The sequence below is a fragment of the Saccopteryx bilineata genome, chromosome 9 (assembly GCF_036850765.1).
Source record: "Saccopteryx bilineata isolate mSacBil1 chromosome 9, mSacBil1_pri_phased_curated, whole genome shotgun sequence".
In the NCBI taxonomy this organism is placed as follows: Eukaryota; Metazoa; Chordata; class Mammalia; order Chiroptera; family Emballonuridae; genus Saccopteryx; species Saccopteryx bilineata.
The window spans coordinates 8,636,274-8,640,678 of NC_089498.1; the positions used below are offsets into that span (position 1 = coordinate 8,636,274).

The window sequence follows — 4,405 nt, forward strand, 5'->3', positions numbered from 1 at the left end:
AAAACAAGGCCCAGAGATGTTAAGCAACTTGTCCCAAGTCACTCAGCCCTATGTGGCATAGCAGAACCCAGGAATGCCTGACTCCAGAGATCCTGCTCTGACCGTTTGCTCCACAATGCTCCTCTCGGCATCTGCTGCCCACATTGGGACTCACTTCCATTGAAGTTCCAAAATCAATACTCTCACCTCTATCTTAAAATAACCATGTGTGCTGAGCAGGATGGGCTAGGTTATGCTGCAGTAACAAATGACTCAAAATCTCAGGGCCTTACCCAAAAAAGGCATAGTTTTGCTTACGCTCCATATCCTTTGGAGGTCACCTAGAAGGTTATGTCCATCAGATTCCTCACTCAGGGACCCAGGGTACTGAGGCTCCTGTGGGGGGTGGGGGGTGGGGGGGTGTCATCAGCTGCCGGGGCAGAAGAAGAAGGCTAAAGGGGAATTACACATTGACTCTTTTTTTTTTTTTTTGTATTTTTCTGAAGCTGGAAATGGGGAGGCAGTCAGACAGACTCCCACATGCGCCCGACCGGGATCCACCCGGCACGCCCACCAGGGGGCAATGCTCTGCCCATCCGGGGCATCGCTCTGTCATGACCAGAGCCACTCTAGCGCCTGGGGCAGAGGCCAAGGAGCCATCCCCAGTGCCCGGGCCATCTTTTGCTCCAGTGGAGCCTTGGCTGCAGGAGGGGAAGAGAGAGACAGAGAGGAAGGAGAGGGGAAGGGGTGGAGAAGCAGATGGGCGCCTCTCCTGTGTGCCCTGGCTGGGAATCGAACCCAGGACTTCCGCACACCAGGCCGATGCTCTACCACTGAGCCAACTGGCCAGGGCCTACACATTGACTCTTAAAGTTTCTGAGACACATGTCACTTCTGCTCACATTCCATTGACCACAGCAAGTTAACGGCTACACTGTTCAAGGTTGAGGAAATGCAGCTCTACCGTGTGCCATGAAGGAGGAGAGCCTGACTACGGGACTGACATTGCCAGTGGCTACCACAGGTGACAACTCCATGCATCATAACATCACATTTAACAGTGGGAGGAGAAAAGGCTCGCTGTGACCTCGGATGAAACTCAGCTGCCCAGCAGCTCAACCGATTGACAAGACCACCATCTATTGTGACTAAGCTTAAATCCTTCTCTGTGATGACTTCTCACAACATGTTGGCACTCAAGGGACAGGTAGGTTATTTAGATGAAGCTGTAAGTGATATTGGAGAGAAATCAGAGGTCCCAGGAGAAAAGAGGTTGTGAAGGGTTAGTGTCCCCTTTCTCTTTCTGCAGGGCCCCCTTCAACATGCATTTGCAGCCATCTGAAACATACTGTTTCGGGGTGGGGAGCGCATTTTCTGCTGATGTCCTAAGTGTACCACTTGTCTCTTTGATCCCGTCTCCACTCGGAGATTATGAGCCAGGGGAGCTGCAGCTATAATATGATCGAGGCCAGGAGCCTTTCCCAGCGGTGGCTTCGCTCTTTGCTGCCACAGAGAGGATCAGCGGGTCAGCAAGGTTCAGACTGCGGCAGGAGTGTGTCCTCAGTTCAGAGATTACAACTTCTCCTGGGGATTTCGGTTGCATCTTTAACACCAAATGATAATTAATTCGCAGAAAGGTCTCAGGTGTTAATCCCTTAGGAACTCTTAATTAGCCCTTATTAGGATTACGCCAGTTCTGAAACTTTGGAGGAAATAACAGACACATTCAACTAAGGTTGATATGTGACTGCATCGCCTTTCACACAAAGGGCTTACTAAGCCTTCATCCATCCATCCATCCATCCACTCATTCAACAATACACAAATGTAGACATGGTTCCTGCCTCATGGAAATTATGTTCTAATGAAGACTGGGAGAAGGATGGACATTCATCATATAATCACACAGATATATATATATATATATATAATCACAAACTGATATAGAAAAGGAAGGATATAAGAATAATTAGAAGGAAACCTGGTCTAGTGTGGAGGACGTTGCTAGCGATCAGCCATATTTAGCATTCCTCTCTTGCCTGGACACCTAGGAGAGATTAACTTCCCAGCCATTTTGGGTCGTGTGACTGGTTCTGGCCAATGATATGTGAGTATAAGTTACCCATTGAAACACGTTTCCACGATTCTCCAGCCTCTTGTGCCCCTTTAAGACAAATGCGTTAAGCAGGTGAAATCACAAGAAGGAAATCACCTGGGGTTGTCACATGGTGGAGCAGGGCTCTGCAGAGGTGCCTGCATCTGCAGGTGACTGGGCATGATTGAGAAATAAACTGTACCTGTGATGACCCATTGAGATTTTGAGGTTGGTTGTTATACTGCAGCGTAGCTTTGCCTAACCTGACTAACAACCTTAGAGCAGGAAAGGCAAGGGCATCAAGAAAACGGTAATGCAGTTGAAATTTCCAGGATGAGTAGCAGATACTCTGCAAGAGAAAACAGGTCTGATGCATGAAATCATACAAAGTCTCCCTCCAGGCTTTCTATGACCCAGGCCAGCTCTCTGAATGGGCTGATGTCAAGTGAGAGAGTCCAACCCACAGAAATCACCCCAGAGGCCAGGTCCCAAAGGCTAACAAAATAAGTCCATGGGTGGAGGTGGTGAAGGCTCAAAGACACTTATCCTCCAGTGAGACTCAGTCGGATCACTAGCAAGACCTCAAAAAGCTGAAGCTTTCATATAAAAATTAAAGCAGCATGCTAAGCATTCAGAGTATGGTCTAGAACCGCACTGTCTGGGTTCAAATCCTGATCTGTCACTTACTAGCTGTGTGACCCTGGGCAAGCTCCTCAACCTCTCTGTTCTCAGTTTCCCCATCTGTAAGATACTGATGATAATAAAGCCTTCCATCTAAGGCTTTATTTGGAAAGGACCCAGAATAGTGTCTTGTACATGGAAAGTATTGTATGAGAACTTAGTAATAGAAGAGAGAGAACAGATACAATCCAACCCTGGGCTCTAATAGCCCTTTCTCCAATCCGCAGGGAGGAGGGATGTTCCAGGCAATAAGCCAGCCCTGTGACCCTGCCCATCGCTCCATCACCTGGGGAGGGCCTGAGGTCAGACTTGATGTAGGTTCCTACTCCCTTCTCCAGGGCAGGACAGAGGAGACAGGAGGGAAGAAGTTCTCCACCTGTAAGTTCAACACCTTTACAGAGAATAACATATTAAAATGGACCTTAAGTTTCAGCTAGTAGAACCTCCCCTTCTAAGGTTTGAACTCTTTCTAGAATATCCCTATCGGGCATCCCCCCTTTGCTTGCCTACCTCCAGGGACAGAGAAAACACTAATTTATGTGTCAGCCTGTTCTTCCCATGAGCACAAGCTTTGCCCACTAGAATCTGTCTGTCGGGCTTCCCCCTGCCTCCTGAGACCCTGTGGATGGAGTTCACTCTCTTATCTACACCCTTCTAGAAGGGAGAACATGTTCTGAGAGGTGACCAGGGCCAGAGCAGGTAGGAGAACCCAAGATGAGGGGAAATTTTATTATTATTATTATTGGTACTGGTTACTTGATACTTGCCCTTTAATTTCTGTGATGCAACACTTTAAACTAATTACGGTAGTTTCTCGGTGTGTCTCTTTCTCTGCTTACCCTCTGACCCTAAACCTCAAACTCTGGCTGCCCTCCTCTGCAGAGCTCAGTGTGGATTCCCCCTCTCCCCACACGCCCCCGCCAACCCAGCAACCTCTCCTCTGGGGAAGATGGTGCCCAGAGAGTTGTAGAAGCAGCAGAGAGCCTCCTCGCTCCCCTAAACCCAGCCTCAGCCTCAGCCTCGCTCCCCTAAACCCAGCCTCAGCCTCAGCCTTGGGGCAGAAGGGCCTTCCTCTGGAAACTACGTTCTCACACCTGCCCAATGTGCAGCCAGAGAAAGAACCCAGGTCTCCACGCCAGGCAGTGCGCCCACCACCGTCTAATGACTTCCCTCTGAGGGACCAGGGCTGATGGTGTCACTTGTGTGCCTTTCTACTCTTTAGGGACATTGCTTACCATTGATGACAGAAACTCCGGCATCCCTCAGTCATTCTTGGCTGTTAAGGAGAAAACAAACAAACAAAAACAAAAAAAACACAGATGGAGCAAAACCCAGCCCAAATCTCTGCCTTCTGAGTCAGCCCAGAGGGAGTCAAAGAGGAAACTCTCCCCAGTCGGGCTGGGGTGTGCAAACACCCAAAGGCTATGACACGGGTGTGATTTCCCAGGCGGTTTGATTGTTGTCATTTGGGTCTTTTTCCCAGGATGCTTTGAGCCCTGACTGAGCATCAGGTGCTCCCGGGAGCCATTTGACATTCTCTCTATGGGGCAGAGGGTGTTGGATTGGAGGTTAGAAGCTGTTGTGGCTCAGCTCCCAGTATTTGCTCCTGGTACAACCTTCTGGTGGCTACTTAATTTCTCTAAGCCTCAG

At 49.1% G+C, this 4,405-nt stretch overlaps 1 non-coding gene across 1 annotated transcript; it reads right to left on the reverse strand.

Annotated features, from left to right (window-relative positions):
• Positions 1-756: 756 nt before the first annotated feature.
• On the reverse strand, positions 757-832 carry TRNAT-GGU (transfer RNA threonine (anticodon GGU)). The gene has a single exon. It is a non-coding gene; the product is annotated as a tRNA-Thr (tRNA).
• Positions 833-4,405: the final 3,573 nt, after the last annotated feature.